Below are 17828 nucleotides of genomic sequence, written 5' to 3'. Positions count from 1 at the left end.
GACAGCCGAACTGTACTGTTCAAATGCTCTCTTTTTGGTCAAAACTTCAAATGAGAATTCATGATTTGTCAAATTGAGATAATCCTGGAAAAGAAAATACAATAAGAGATCCACCGAATTTAAAACGAAATGGAAACTGTGGTTCTGGCAAGGAGAGCTCAAGCCGGATACATTTTCTAGAGCAAATCGAGATCTTGCTTCTGGTTAAGATGACATCAACAGTAAAGAGAAAAAATGTAGGTCATGGTATTGTCTGGGAAGGAGATCTCAAAAGAATGCAGGCCGTGGAACCCTGGCCATCTGTTGTGCTCAGAGCAGCCAAGTAAGATGCCACCTCTTTCCCAAACTGCCCTTCCTCTTCTGTCTTCTCAACACACTCTTTCGCCCAGAGACATCTGGTTTTGTGCAAGAATAAAATTTGCTGTTTTTTTTTTTTTTTTTCAGAGTGGTTGGGTTTAAGCCAAAAGTCAAGCCTGACCCAGGACGTACTTCCTCAGAGCAAAGAGATACTTTTTCCGGGCAAATCGACTACCATTAATACACAAGAAGCCAATCCTCAAGTATTCATAACAGTTTTCAAAATGCTATACTTTACCAGGTGCTTTACAGGAACAAGGGACCTACATAATGAACTAATCTCTCTGAACCATGAACCTTTCGAGCCACATAATCCGGTGGTGGCAACCTGTGCCTCTTGGACAAAGTTGATTGTTCTTTCTTTATGATCATGGGCATCTTGCTATTTGATATGGCTATACTCTCTGATAGCTATCTGTTTAGTTCTCTAACTATATACACTGAAACTGCTTAGTTCTGAAGATGAAGAGAGTTTAATTGTCTCAGTGCCCCACCCCAACTTCAGAATGAGGAAAAATGGGTGAATTCCTCTGTAGAGGGCACTCAAAGTGAACATGCCTCCCTGATTCTCCTTTTCAGGGATGTTGAGGTTGAATTTTTCATGGCTTTTCACAGATACAGTGTTCAGTTCCTCCAGCAGCACACAAAGCATTGATGTTTAAAAAAATCACCTCCCTGCTAGAGTAATCAGAGGTAAAACTAAGGAAAAATGGGGAAATTGATTTTTAAGTGGAAAAAATGCACATATTAAATAGAGAATAATTCCATGCATTGACTCTATTGTTTGGCCAGTGCCAGGCACAATCTTGTAAGTGTTTGAATGCATTCTTTCAGTGACTAAAATACTGAGGAGATTGGTATTTACTTTCCATACACTAGAGGTTGAAAAGAGATGAGGTATGCGAGAGAGTTAACTTGTCCAGGGTCCGATGTCAGGGAGGACAGAGCCCTGACTTGAATCCAGAGTTGACTCATATAAATGATGCCCAAAGCTGGTTGTTAATTGTGAAATAACTCATGCAGAGGTTTCTACAAATATAAACTTTAGCTTAGTCTTAAAACAAGGGGAAGGAGTACGTCTGTCGTATAAGTTAGTTGTGAGAATAAACAAGATGAAGCATAATTATTGGCTTAATAAGAGTAGCTACCAGCATTTTGGAAGAAATAAGACAATTATCCTCACAACGGGTAAAGTAACATTCTCATCTAGATTGTTGATATTGGATAGCTTGGATTCTTCATTTATTTATAGATGGATAGGACGCCTGGGGGGCTCAGTCGGTTAAGCGTCGCACTTTGGCTCATGTCATGATCTCGGGGCCCGTGAGTTTGAGCCCCGCATCGGGCTCTGTGCTGACAGCTCAGAGCCTGGAGCCTGCGTCGGATTCTGTGTCTCCCTCTCTCTCTAACCCTACCCAACTCACACTCTGTCCTCTCTATCTCTCTCAAAATAAATAACATTAAAAAATTTTAACATGTACAGCTCGGTAGAGAGTAGTTCTGCAAAAATGAATGAAACAGACACAATTCAAGGAAGAGATTAGAGGGGAAAAACTAACAAAAGTGTGCGTTTAATTGCAGAATTGCTCGGAAAGACACAAATTGGCTGAAGTGAGCAATCTAGTGCTTCTGTGAGAGACCACAATACCTTCTTGGAGCAAAGGGGCATCCCCTGCATGTTCAAGCTGGTATAAAACCTGGCACCAATGAGTCTGCAAGGGTCCCTGTGCATGTGCTTGATGCCTAAGAGAGTGATTACAACAAAGGACAAATCACATTATGTTGTTTTCCTTCTTACTTAATGTGGTTAGGGACTTTGTCATTTGATCTTTCTGTACAAACTAGAAATCAACCTGTGAACCCATGCTTACCTTCTTCTGATAGTCATAGAGTTAAGGTCCTTTCCCTCTCTAATTGTCATTGACATCTCAGAAATCTTATTCTCTATCAGAAGAAGTTGGAAATTTGTATTTTGAGGCCAAGGGTATATTGGCTGTCCATTAAAATGTAGAGGTTGTGAATCCATTATTCTCCCAATATTTCCTAGAGGATTTCCTTAGGTTTTTCTGATAATCGTGCCTGGACCGGAAAACTAACCACGTGTAGCAACATATACACTGGTCCTGTAGATGCTTATATTCCCTTTCTCATTAAATTTAGAAATGAACTGTAGTAATAGATGGTTCATAGATTCTAATAGATGTAAGAAATACAACATCAAACCCATGCACTGGACTTTCTACTGAGAAAATAAATAGTGTCCTCTGAAAAATTACTTTCCTGGTTTGTTTTTGTTTTTCAAACACCCCGTCAATAAATTAGAATAAGTTGATTGATTTGATGCTGTAGTAATAAAGTTTTTAACTAGCCAGTATCAATATCCAGTAGAGGGTCCAATTTTATCACATACCAGAATTTTTTATTCCTAAGATACAGCTGAAAGCCAAATCAAGGACCGATGATTGTTCCAGAGATTCTATGCCAGTTGAAAGCAGTTCTTTAGGGACTGCAACTGGATGGCAGGGGATCTTGGGACTTTTCTTAAAGATGGATTAATAGTCACACCATTTTCAAGTAACTATTTGTTCAGGGTAGATAATGGACGTTATGGATAACGGAGATTAATAGTAGTAGATTAATAAATATAGATCATGGAAAATAGAGATTATGCTAACTAAATTCACCATCCAGCCCAAATCATTCCACAAACTGCAACTGTCCCAAGGCCAGGTGTGTGGCAGAAATCAGAGATGAGAGGGTGCAGAGGAGTAATCACACCCCTGTGAGGCTGATGCTCTCAGGTGATGTCTGAGTATGAAGTATGGAGTATGGGGTATGGAGTATGGAGCATGAGGTATGGAGTATGGGGTATGGAGTATGGAGCATGAGGTATGGAGTATGGGGTATGGAGTATGGGGTATGGGGTATGGAGTATGGGGTATGGAGCATGAGGTATGGAGTATGGGGTATGGAGTATGGAGTAGTGCTGGGGGTTATGTTGAAGAAAAGTGCTGCCAGCCCTAGAAAGCTTGTGAAGACAAAATCAAAAAATTGGGACAGAGCTGAAGTCTTGCCAGAAGCACTGGAAAACTGATTTTCTCAGACTTTGCCAGACCTGTCAAGTGTAGTATGTTGCTCTTTTTCAGCAATAGATCTCTATTTCTTTTCTAAATGAATTATTTGGAGTTTTTTGGCCCTGTTATATGAAAGCAAAGCATACTTTACTGAGCGTATCCATGATCCTATGACTGTAGTTGTGATGAAAATAATGCTGCTGAGAATGAGACCATGCAAAGCCCCAGCACATGTTCTGAGTGTCACAGTCTTGGGGCTGAGTCTGTGATTTAATGGAGCCTATCTGTGCTGTCAGCTATGTCTAGTGGCACAGGGGGCTAAAACCTTGAACGCCCTGACGCTCTTGGGCAACGGTTTGATCATGCCAAACTTAGTACATTCGTCAATTAAATAGGGTTCACAACATCCAGGGATGTGATGGAACCAGTTCACACTGAATCGTGAGGGTGAGGGTTACATTTTCAGGAATTTTGTGAGTTGGGTGATGTCACTATGGCATCTCTCAACGGGCTGTGGTGGGAACAGTTTACATCATAGAAATCAGCAATGCTCAAATCAGGGGATGCCTCCCCACCCCACATCCCTAGAGTCAGGGGTGAAAATTACCTGCACACGGGTGGTAAGATCAGTCTTAGGGAACTGCTGTGAGAATTGAATGGTATAATCTGTGTAAACCGTCTGATCATAGGAAGTTCTCTGACAATGACAATCATTTTACTAGCAATATTATTTTTCAACATAAGCTGCATGACAGACTGTTTTTGTTTTCCTACTTTCTTTTGTTACCCATTCCTACTGTGTTCATTTCTTAGGGCTGCCATAACAAAGTACGACAAGCTGGGTGGCTTAAGACAACAGAAATTTATTGTCTCATAGTTACAGAGGCCAGAAATCAAAGTGTCAACTGATATATCCTCTCTCTGAAACATGTGGGAGAATCTCGCCTCTTCCTAGCTTTCTGTGATTTTGCTTTCAGCTATGGAACTCCCGTCTCTGCCCCTATTGTCACAGGCCATTCTGCACCTGTGTCTCCATCTTCATGTGGCTGTCTTCTGATAAGGGCACAGGTCATATTGCATTAGGGGCCCACCCTACTCCATTACACCTCATTTAACTAATTACATCTACAATGACCTGATTTCCAAATAAGGTCACATTCTGAAGTCCCAAGGCAGGCAGGACTTCAACATATCTTTCGAGAGGACACATTTAGCCCATAACTTATATCTAGCACCATTCGAAGTTGGCTTTCAGTGCGTACCCCTACAGCATTGTTCAGCTCATTTCCACTTGCAGTCAGTCTGTTTCAGTTTGCTCTGAGTGTTCATCTGTAGCCTGATAAAGTTGCAAGACATATTTTAATGTTGAACAAAACATTACTTTGGGTCACTACTGGGGTAGTTTACACCGAAGGAACAAAAATACATTTAGGAAGCTTAATATCGGGCATTGTTCTATATGTACGAATTAGAGATGCATGAAAGATAGATTAGCCTTCAGGAACTGAGGAGGGGAAATAGATGTACAAAAACCTCATCTACACAATATGCTATGGTAGGCCACATGCATGTGCATGTGCCTTAGAAACATATGAGGCACCAGGCCTATATGGGCAAGTGGGGAGGGGAGGCCGGAAAAGCTTCTCTGGGAGGATTTAAAATGGGCAAGAAGAGGGAGAGCAACGGTTAAGTATTCACATTCCTTAGCTTCCAGCACATAAACAATCTTTTAAAAGCCATTCTTTGCTACTTTTTTTCCATACCCCTTTGGGAGGAGTCATGCTGTCCAAGTAGTAGACACAGGTGGCACTTACATTTTGAACCCGTGAAAAATGTACATGATCAAGCTTCTTCATGCAGGCTGGGCATCCTAGTCATGGGTTCACTGGGTTGTGCTCTAAGGAAGATTTTTCGGGTTTTCCATGTATTTATCAGATGCATAACCCCACAATTATTGGCTTCTCTATACAATCTCAAGATCTTTAATAATTTTCATAGTGTATTGAGTTAAATAGCCAAGAATGTCAGAAGTGTTAACAATCAGCTTGTAGGAAACCTGTATCGATGTCTATGAATTGGAAAAATAAATCGGATAGCACATATATTATAGGCAATCATGGAAAAGTCAGGTAATAGTATAATAAAGGAGAAGGGCCTTTAGAGTCAGAGAGATCAGGAAGTTGAATTCTGGCTCTGTGTTTTATGAGCTGTGTGACCTTTTAATAATGTTATATGGTTATTGTAAAAATCGAATTAAATGACAGAGAGAGACAGAGTGGGCACTAGAATCAGAGTAAAACTCAGATTTGATTTGTTAAGTTCAATTTCTATATCAACAAAATGAAGATAAAGTAATGTACATTATAGAGAAATAGGTACATGCTGATATAATCCATTCTCAACATGACAACCTCACCTTGACCATGAGGTCTCTGTCCACAACTCCTCAGCTCTCCTGTTATAGCAAGAAGCAGCATAGACAATATGTAAATAAAACACATCTATGTAAACATGTGCCTATGTTTCCACAAAAACTTATGAGCATTAAAACTTAAATTTCATGATAATTTTAATGTGGAATGAAAAATTATTTTTTCCAACCATTTAAAAATGTAAAATCTTTCTTACCTATAATTTGCCAAATTGTGATCTATACCATTATGGAACAAACCCTTGGATCTATGGATTTGATTTTTGGGTTGTGTGGATAAGGGCTACTTTTTGTTGGAGTTTTATTCATTCTAAAAATAATGTTCCTGGAGTATCTGTCATATTTCAGATCCTATGATAATACCTACATTATCTTATTTAACTTTCCTAAGACACCAGGAGGTAGGCAGTCCTTCCTCTTAGTCGATGAATAAATAAAGGTTGTAATGGCTATGTAAATATTTATTCATTAGTAGATTCCAGGAAATTCTTGGCAGGGTGCAAAAGTTGGCCATTTAAACAAGGTTACTGCCCTCAAAGAACTTACATTCTGGAGAGGAGAAATACAATGAACAGATAAAAAATCAAAGTATAAGATCCTTACAGATTATAACAATTTTATGAAGGAAACAGGAAGATGATACAATAGAGTAGACTAGAGAGAAACTAGATAAATCCAGAATAAATACTTCAGATAGAGTATTCATGAAAGTTTTCCACAGTGGTGACATTGGAGCAGAGATCCAGAGACTAAGAATTAACCAGCCATGGGAAGAGTTAGGGCAAGCCTACAAGGATGGCATGGGCTTGAAACAAAACAGGTCAGTGTGACAAAGTAAAATGCAGAAAAAGAGTGGGAAGAGATGAGGTTGGAAAAGTAGGTGGGGGCAATTTATGTAGGGCCATAAGCCATACCAATGAACTTGCTTTTTTATTACAAACATAGCAGGAAATTATAACATGGTTTAGAAGCAGAGTGCTGGCGGCAGTGAATGATTTACACAAGGTCAAATTCAGGAATCGGGAGTCCAGTGAGAAGGCTATCATAGCACTCCTAAAAGGGGATGATGGTGGTTTGACAAGGAGGTGAGATCAGAAACAGCACGGGTAAGTGGATTTAAAGACAGAGTTTGACATTGAACTGATAGAACTTGCTGACAAAGTACTTGTAAAAAAATGAGGGAAAGGAAGGAATGAAGGATGAGCTATAGGCTTGTGGTTTACACACCTGGGTCGATTGTGCTATATACATCAATGGATCAGGTTGGGGTGGAAAGTCAAGACTTTTATTTCAACAGTGGTATTAAAGATGCCAATTATATTCGTGTGGCTATTCCAAGACACAGTTGACTATATGATTCTGGATTAAAAAGAGAGGTTAGAACTGGAGATATAATCTGAGATTCATCTGCTGATGGGTGATGTCAAAGCCCTTTGATCACATGATATCAGCCAGGGAAAATATAAATGGAGGCCCAGAGAAAAGGCTTGGGACATTCAAATTAAGCTTTTGAGAAGAGAGGATTGGCCAATGTGGTAGAAGCATATAGTGTTCCAGAATCCACATGCAGAAAGTGTTTCAAAGGGAAAGAGTTCATTACTTGGTTAGCTCTGAAATGAAACATACTCAACATAGGTATCAGTAAGAGGCCAAGCTATGTCTTGAATCACACTCCCTCTCCTTCTACATCCTATGGGCCTTCTACAGTGCCTTTTTCTGGATTAACTAACAGATTTCCCAACTCGATGGTGTATTCAGTTTCTATATTTCAAATTCTGGTAGTCTTCTTAATGCCCATCATTGCCTGTCAATAAAGTTAATAATGTTTTATTTAATTAAAGATTCTAAGTTATTCAGATACTGTTGATTTTAGGTCACCTCTCTACCTTTGAATTTGGGGGTGATTTATTTATACTCAAATATTAATGGATCATCTGAAATCATCCACTTATTTCTCTAGTTTTTTTTTTAAATTTCATGATAGGACAAAAATATTTTATATGCCTTTCCAACTGCATAGTTTTATTCCACTTGAATATTTAAAATAAGAAATATGGAGACCCTCTGGGACGCCTGGGTGGCTGAGTCGGTTAAGCGTCCGACTTCAGCTCAGGTCATGATCTCACGGTTCGTGGGTTCAAGCCTCGCTTTAGGCTCTGTGCTGGCAGCTCAGAGCCTGGAGGCTGCTTCGGATTCTGTGTCTCCCTCTCTCTCTCTGCTCCTCCCCCACTCACACTCTGTCTCTCAAAAATTAAAAAAATGTAAAAAAAGAAATATGGAATTGCTTCTTATTCATCAAAAGCAATTATAATTATTTTAGGAATACAAAAAAAAGAGAATTCTGATGTTGTCCTTTAGACTATGGTATATATTTTATAGTACTCACCTATAATTACAAATTATGTATCTGGTTTTGTAATTAAACTGACACTAGTGATTTTGTGATTTATGATTTGTGATTATATGAGTTATGTGAGTTAAATACTGCAATTCAATATAACAGTTATATACTTATAAGTAGATTCATAATTGGAAAGTAGAGCTAATTGTATATAAGACAAGAGAGAAAGAAGAAAATTATGAGATGCTATAATAATGACTTCATGGGCTATTGTAAATCTAGTAGGATAATGATGTAACACAACACTTCAGACTTAAAATGCCATTAAGAGATTCTGGTGATCCAACTCATGAGCAAAATAGATTTAAAACTACCAGTAAATTACTATTTTAGTTTGAAATGTTCTGAAACATACATTAAAATATTAACAGTTAAGAGATTTAGAAAATTCACGGTAACAGATGAAATACCTGGGTTAAAAAATGTAATATATTTTTAAAAGGATGTGTAAAAAAGTCACACACACACACACAACCCTTCAAACCCCCTAATACAAGTTCATTTGTTTAAATCACTAACATTGATCAAACCAGGAAAAATACTTAAGAACTTACACTCATCCCCCACCACTTATGCATGTTTGTATGTGTGTGTATGTGTATGTATTGTATGTGTATGTGTATAAATGTGTGTATATTGTATCTTTCCATGTAGCTTAAGAAAAATTTTATTCCGTTAAAAATTTAAATTGTCCTCTGTGAAAAAAGAGTTTTCTAGTTAATTGTTTATACCCCTATTCTTTATTCCTCTCTTTACACCTCTATTTTCTATGTTTCTATGAGCTTCCATGTGAGTTTTACCTGTTAAATATTTAACCAGCTTTTTTTAAGCCTTATGTTTTCAAAAAAAAATTTTCCCAATGTATGATTTGCTTCCAGCCTTCAAAATAATCTCAGGCACCAGTAGGGCTTTATAGGGCTAAATTCTAGTACCAAATGGGATTGGCATCATTAATTCCTGCACTTTAAATATATTTTCAAGAGAGGAAAGCTTAAGCCAGCCAAAATTTATTTAAGGTCAGTAAACATTTATTGACTCTCAACTGTGTATGTAATATCTATCTCCTCCTTGCCATCGAGTTTACACAATCCCTGCATACCACTGAGACCCATGATATAGCCGAAGGACACGTTTACTGAGCAATAAATTAAAAATATTACCTAATAATGTAGCTGAGATTTGAGCCCATAGATGCTGAAGAGCATAAGATAAGAAACAGCTGATGAAGGTATCCAGGTCCCTTTGAAACTCTTTACCATATATATATATATATAGATATATAGATATATATTATATATAATTGCTAAGAAATACACTGGGGATTTTCTTGTTCTTGAATGTTTAACATTAGAATAATGTGTCTTGCTGTTAATGGCAGATTTGCTATGAAATTTGCCATATCTTAATTTATGTAGACTATTTTTACTAATTAGTGTGTTTAAAATTTCCCCCAAAGGTTGCTTACATATTTAATATTTTGTCCAAAATTATTTTTAATTTTTAAATGTTTTTATTTATTTTGAGACAGAGAGAGACAAAGCATGAGCAGGGAGGGTCAGAGAGAGAGGGAGACACAGAATCTGAAGCAGGCTCCAGGCTCTGAGCTGTCAACTCAGAGCCCAACGTGGGGCTTGAACTCACAGACTGTGAGATCATGATCTGAGCTCAAGTTGGACGCCCAACTGACTGAGCCACCCAGGCACCCCTGTCTAAAATTAAAATATATATATATATTATTTTATAATAAATATATTATATATTTATTATAAACTATTTAATTTAAATAATTTAAATTAATATAATGTAAATATCATAATATAATATATAATATAATATATATATAATTATATATATAATAATATTTAATTTAATACTTTCCCTCTCTCTTTTTTCTCTTCTCTTTCCCTCTCTCTCTCTTCTTTTCGCCCCCCTCCGCCCTCCGGCCTTCTCCGTCCTCTTGGCCGCTCGCTTGTTGCTATCTCATAAAGTCTATCTGAGGAATGTAACCAGTTTAGTTATATCCCGAGAGCAGGCTAGTGTTGATGTCTTGGTATAATACAGAATTATAGAGCCCAAGGGTACTTAGAGATTATAAAATGTGATTCTTATTTTATAGATGAAGAAACTGAGGCACTCAGAAGTGAATTGTGTGTCAGACTTGGCTTTAAAACTGAAACCCCTGGTTTCCAATTCTGAGTTTTCCCCATATCACATGATCAGCAATAAATCTCTGGTGAAAAACTGTTTATCAAAATAATGAATGTTTACATCGTTTTTTGTTCTCTACACGGTGTCAGTGAGAGACTTTTTCATTCTGTATTATCTTAGTAAGTTCACAAAATGCACTTCTTTTCAATCTTATTGAACCCTGAGAAACTGAACAGAAGACCATGGGGGAGGGGGAAGGAAAAAACATTAGAGAGGGAGGGAGGCAAACCATAAGAGACTCTTAAAACTGATAACAATTCGAGGAAGATGGCGGCGTAGGAGGACGCTGGGCTCACCGCGCGGCCTGCTGATCACTTAGATTCCACCTACACCTGCCTAAATAACCCAGAAAACCGCCAGAGGATTAGCAGAACGGAGTCGCCAGACCCAAGCGCAGACGAGAGGCCCCGGAAGAGGGTAGGAAGGGCGGCGAGGCGGTGCGTGCTCCATGGACTGCGGGAGGGAGCCGGGGCGGAGGGGCGGCTCGCCGGCCATCAGCGTCCCTGAGTCTGGCTTGCAAAAGCGAGGGGCCTGACGGACTGTGTTCCCACAGCAAGTGCGACTTAGCGTCTGGGAGGTCATAAGTTAACAGCTCTGCTCGGAAAGCGGGAAGGCTGGAGGACAAAGGGAGGGTGAGCTGCGGAGCCCCCGGACGACAGAGCTCAGTTTGGCGGGGAACATAGGCGCTCTCGCCAGCGCCATCTCCCCCGCCCATCCCCCAGCCAAAATCCCAAATGAGACCGGTTCCGGCCAGGGAAATTGCTCGCTCCGCGCAAACACCCACTCTATCTTCTGCGGAGCCAAACCTCCGGCAGCGGATCTGACTCCCTCCGGCTGCCACAGGGCCCCTCCTGAAGTGGATCACCTAAGGAGAAGCGAGCTAAGCCTGCCCCCCCTCCCGCCGTGCACCTTGCCTTCCCACCCCAGCTAATACGCCAGATCCCCAGCATCACAAGCCTGGCAGTGTGCAAGTAGCCCAGACGGGCCACGCCACCCCACAGTGAATCCCGCCCCTAGGAGAGGGGAAGAGAAGGCACACACCAGTCTGACTGTGGCCCCAGTGGTGGGCTGTGGGGCAGACACCAGGACTGACTGCGCCGCCGCCCACCAACTCCAGTTATACAACCACAGCACAGGGGAAGTGCCCTGCAGGTCCTCACCACACCAGGGACTATCCAAATGACCAAGCGTGAAGAATTCCCCTCAGAAGAATCTCCAGGAAATAACAACAGCTAATGAGCTGATCAAAAAGGATTTAAATATATAACAGAAAGTGAATTTAGAATAAGAGTCATAAAATTAATCGCTGGGCTGGAAAACAGTATACAGGACAGCAGAGAATCTCTTGCTACAGAGATCAAGGGACTAAGGAACAGTCACGAGGAGCTGAAAAAACGCTTTAAAGGAAATGCAAAACAAAATGCAAACCACCACAGCTCGATGGAAGAGGCAGAGGAGAGAATAGGTGAACTAGAAGATAAAGTTATGGAAAAAGAGGAAGCTGAGAAAAAGAGAGATAAAAAAAATCCAGGAGTATGAGGGGAAAATTAGAGAACTAAGTGATACACTAAAAAGAAATAATATACGCATAATTGGTATTCCAGAGGAGGAAGAGAGAGGGAAAGGTGCTGAAGGGGTACTTGAAGAAATAATAGCTGAGAACTTCCCTGAACTGGGGAAGGAAAAAGGCATTGAAATCCAGAGGCACAGAGAACTCCCTTCAGACGTACTTGAATCGATCTTCTGCACGACATATCATAGTGAAACTGGCAAAATACAAGGATAAAGAGAAAATTCTGAAAAGCAGCAAGGGGTAAAACGTGCCCTCACATATAAGGGAGACCTATAAGACTCGTGACTGATCTCTCTTTTGAAACTTGGCAGGCCAGAAAGAATTGGCACGAGATTTTCAGGTTGCTAGACAGAAAAAAATATGCAGCCGAGAATCCTTTATCCAGCAAGTCTGTCATTTAGAATAGAAGGAGAGATAAAGGTCTTCCCAAACAAACAAAAACTGAAGGAATTTGTCACCACTAAACCAGCCCTACAAGAGATCCTAAGGGGGACCCTGTGAGACAAAGTACCAGAGACATCACTACAAGCATAAAACATACAGACATCACAATGACTCTAAACCCGTATCTTTCTATAATAACACTGAATGTAAACGGATTAAATGCGCCAACCAAAAGACATAGGGTATCAGAATGGATAAAAAAACAAGACCCATCTATTTGCTGTCTACAAGAGACTCATTTTAGACCTGAGGACACCTTTAGATTCAGAGTGAGGGGATGGAGAACTATTTATCATGCTACTGGAAGCCAAAAGAAAGCTGGAGTAGCCATACTTATATCAGACAAACTAGACTTTAAATTAAGGCTGTAACAAGAGATGAAGAAGGACATTATATAATAGTTTACAGGGTCTATCCATCAGGAGAGCTAACAATTATAAATGTCTATGCGCCGAATACCGAGCCCCCAAGTATATAAAACAATTACTCATAAACAGAAGCAACCTTATTGATAAGAATGTGGTAATTGCAGGGGACTTTAAACACCCCACTTACAGAAATGGATAGATCATCTAGACACACAGTCAATAAAGAAACAAGGGCCCTGAATGAGACATTGGATCAGATGGACTTGACAGATATATTTAGAACTCTACATCCCAAAGCAACAGAATATACTTTCTTCTCGAGTGCACATGGAACATTCTCCAAGATAGATCATATACTGGGTCACAAAACAGCCCTCCATAAGTTTACAAGAATTGAAATTATACCATGCATACTTTCAGACCACAATGCTATGAAGCTTGAAATCACCACAGGAAAAAGTCTGGAAAACCTCCAAAAGCGTGGAGGTTAAAGAACACCCTACTAACGAATGAGTGGGTCAACCAGGCAATTAGAGAAGAAATCAAAAAATATATGGAAACAAACGAAAATGAAAACCAACAATCCAACGCTTTGGGACGCAGCGAAGGCAGTCCTGAGAGGAAAATACATTGCAATCCAGGCCTATCTCAAGAAACAAGAAAAAATCCCAAATACAAAATCTAACAGCACACCTAAAGGAAATAGAAGCAGAACAGCAAAGGCAGCCTAAACCCAGCAGAAGAAGAGAAATAATAAAGATCAGAGCAGAAATAAACAATATAGAATCTAAAAAAACTGTAGAGCAGATCAACGAAACCAGAGTTGGTTTTTGAAAAAATAAACAAAATTGACAAACCTCTAGCCAGGCTTCTCAAAAAGAAAAGGGAGATGACCCAAATAGATAAAATCATGAATGAAAATGGAATTATTACAACCAATCCCTCAGAGATACAAACAATTATCAGGGAATACTATGAAAAATTATATGCCAACAAATGTGGACAACCTGGAAGAAATGGACACATTCCTGAACACCCACACTCTTCCAAAACTCAATCAGGAGGAAATAGAAAGCTTGAACAGACCCATAACCAGCGAAGAAATTGAATCGGTTATCAAAAATCTCCCAACAATAAGAGTCCAGGACCAGATGGCTTCCCAGGGGAGTTCTACCAGACATTTAAAGCAGAGATATACCTATCCTTCTCAAGCTATTCCAAGAAATAGAAAGGGAAGGAAAACTTCCAGACTCATTCTATGAAGCCAGTATTACTTTGATTCCTAAACCAGACAGAGACCCAGTAAAAAAAGAGAACTACAGGCCAATATCCCTGATGAATATGGATGCCAAAATTCTCAATAAGATACTAGCAAATCAAATTCAACAGCATATAGAAAGAATTATTCACCATGATCAAGTGGGATTCATTCCTGGGATGCAGGGCTGGTTCAACATTCGCAAATCAATCAACGTGATACATCACATTAACAAAAAAAAAGAGAAGAACCATATGATCCTGTCAATCGATGCAGAAAAGGGCCTTTGACAAAATCCAGCACCCTTTCTTAATAAAAACCCTTGAGAAAGTCGGGATAGAAGGAACATACTTAAAGATCATAAAAGCCATTTATGAAAAGCCCACAGCTAACATCATCCTCAACGGGGAAAAACTGAGAGCTTTTTCCCTGAGATCAGGAACACGACAGGGATGCCCACTCTCACCGCTGCTGTTTAACATAGTGCTGGAAGTTCTAGCATCAGCAATCAGACAACAAAAGGAAATCAAAGGCATCAAAATTGGCAAAGATGAAGTCAAGCTTTCGCTTTTTGCAGATGACATGATATTATACATGGAAAATCCGATAGACTCCACCAAAAGTCTGCTAGAACTGATATATGAATTCAGCAAAGTTGCAGGATACAAAATCAATGTCCCAGAAATCAGTTGCATTCTTATACACTAACAATGAAGCAACAGAAAGACAAATAAAGAAAATGATCCCATTCACATTGCACCAAGAAGCATAAAATACCTAGGATAAATCTAACCAAAGATGTAAAGGATCTGTATGCTGAAAACTATAGAAAGCTTATGAAGGTAATTGAAGAAGACTTAAAGAAATGGAAAGACATTCCCTGCTCATGGATTGGAAAAATAAATATTGTCAAAATGTCAATACTACCCAAAGCTATCTACACATTCAATGCAATCCCAATCAAAATTGCACCAGCATTCTTCTCGAAATTAGAACAAGCAATCCTAAAATTCATATGGAACCACAAAAGGCCCCGAATAGCCAAAGGAATTTTGAAGAAGAAGACCAAAGCAGGAGGCATCACAATCCCAGACTTTAGCCTCTACTACAAAGCTGTCATCATCAAGACAGCATGGTATTGGCACAAAACAGACACACAGACCAATGGAATAGAAATAGAAACCCCAGAACTAGACCCACAAACGTATGGCCAACTCATCTTTGACAAAGCAGGAAAGAACATCCAATGGAAAAAAGACAGCCTCTTTAACAATGGTGCTGGGAGAACTGGACAGCAACATGCAGAAGGTTGAAACTAGACCACTTTCTCACACCATTTACAAAAATAAACTCAAAATGGATAAAGGACCTAAATGTGAGACAGGAAACCATCAAAACCTTAGAGGAGAAAGCAGGAAAAGACCTCTCTGACCTCAGCCGTAGCAATCTCTTACTCGACACATCCCCAAAGGCAAGGGAATTAAAAGCAAAAGTGAATTACTGGGACCTTATGAAGATAAAAAGCTTCTGCACAGCCAAGGAAACAACCAACAAAACTAAAAGGCAACCACGGAATGGGAAAAGATATTGCAAATGACATATCGGACAAGGGCTAGTATCTAAAATCTATAAAGAGCTCACCAAACTCCCACCCGAAAAACACATAACCCAGTGAAGAAATGGGCAGAAACATGAATAGACACTTCTCTAAAGAAGACATCCAGATGGCCAACAGGCACATGAAAGATGTTCACGTCGCTCCTTATCAGGGAAATACAAATCAAACCACACTCAGGTATCACCTCACGCCATCAGAGTGGCCAAAATGAACAATCAGGAGACTATAGATGCTGGAGAGGATGTGGAGAAACGGGAACCCTCTGCACTGTTGGTGGAATGCAAATTGGTGCAGCCGCTCTGGAAAGCAGTGTGGAGGTTCCTCAGAAAATTAAAAATAGACCTACCCTATGACCCAGCAATAGCACTGCTAGGAATTTATCCAAGGGATACAGGAGTACTGATGCATAGGGGCACTTGTACCCCAATGTTCATGAGCAGCACTCTCAACAATAGCCAAATTATGGAAAGAGCCTAAATGTCCATCAACTGATGAATGGATAAAGAAATTGTGGTTTATATACACATGGAATACTAATGTGGCAATGAGAAAAAATGAAATATGGCCCTTTGTAGCAACGTGGATGGAACTGGAGAGTGTAATGCTAAGTGAAATAAGCCATACAGAGAAAGACAGATACCATAGGTTTCACTCTTATGTGGATCCTGAGAAACCTAACAGGAAACCCAGGGGGGAGGGGAAGGAAAAAAAAAAAAAAAAAGAGGTTAGAGTGGGAGAGAGCCAAAGCATAAGAGACTGTTAAAAACTGAGAACAAACTGGGGGTTGATGGGGGGGGGGGAGGAGGGGAGGGTGGGTGATGGGTATTGAGGAGGGCACCTTTTGGGATGAGCACTGGGTGTTGTATGGAAACCAATTTGTCAATAAATTTCATAAAAAAAATAAATAAATAAATAAACAAATAATAAATAAATAAATAAATAAATAAATAATAAACAAAAAAAAAAAACTGATAACAAACTGGAGGGTTGATGGGGGGGTGGGAGAGAGAGGAGGGTGGGTGATGGGTATTGAGGAGGGCACCTGTTGGGATGAGCACTGGGTGTTGTATGGAAACCAGTTTGACAATAAATTTCATATTTAAAAAAATGCACTTCTATTCCAAAATGCATATTATTTTTTCTTTAAACTCTATAATGTATGGCGGAATTTTGTGAACTTGATATGTAATGTTACGTATTGAAAAGCTGTGAGGGGGGCGCCTGGGTGGCGCAGGTCGGTTAAGCGTCCGACTTCAGCCAGGTCACGATCTCGCGGTCCGGGAGTTCGAGCCCGCGTCAGGCTCTGGGCTGATGGCTCAGAGCCTGGAGCCTGTTTCCGATTCTGTGTATCCCTCTCTCTCTGACCCTCCCCCGTTCATGGCTCTGTCTCTCTCTGTCCCAAAAATAAATAAACGTTGAAAAAAAAAAAAAAAAAGAAAAGCTGTGAGGGGCGCCTGAGTGGCTCAGTCGTTAAGCATCTGACTTCAGCTCAAGTCATGATCTCTGTGTTCATGAGTTCTAGTCCCACAGCAGGTGAGCTCGAGCCCTACTTCGGGTGAGCTCCACTTCTCTCTCTCTCTCTCTGCCCCTCACTCACTTGTGTGCTCTCTCTCTCTCAAAAATAAAATAACATAAAATAAAATAAAATAATAAAAACCTGTGAATGGGCACATATCTGTATATACAATAAAGAAAGCTGAGGGATGGCCCTTGGTTCAAGCAATGGTTCTTGGTAAATTTCATTACTTTGTGTAAAAGAAACAACTCTTCCTGTAAATCCTATCAGTGTTGGTCAGTTTAATGATCCATATGACCACAATAGGATCAGTTAGTGCTAAATTCTCCCACATGTGTGGTTTCTATGAAGGCTCTAGGAAAACCCACATAGAAGAGTGGGCAAGGTCTGTTTTATGAAAAACTTCATGAGATAGGATAAAGAGTAGTACTGTCACAAAGTTTGGGTCTCAAGTATTCACCATCTTTATAAGAAAAGGTTTTTTCAGGGTTCTGATACACTTTGATGCCCTATTTTTATATCTTTAGTCTTCCTATGCTTGCCAAAGAGACTTAGAGAAGTATATGTCTGAAAGTAATTT

Source organism: Lynx canadensis, chromosome F2 (genome assembly GCF_007474595.2).
Source record: "Lynx canadensis isolate LIC74 chromosome F2, mLynCan4.pri.v2, whole genome shotgun sequence".
NCBI classification, from domain to species: domain Eukaryota; kingdom Metazoa; phylum Chordata; class Mammalia; order Carnivora; family Felidae; genus Lynx; species Lynx canadensis.
This window is presented reverse-complemented; position numbering follows the sequence as displayed.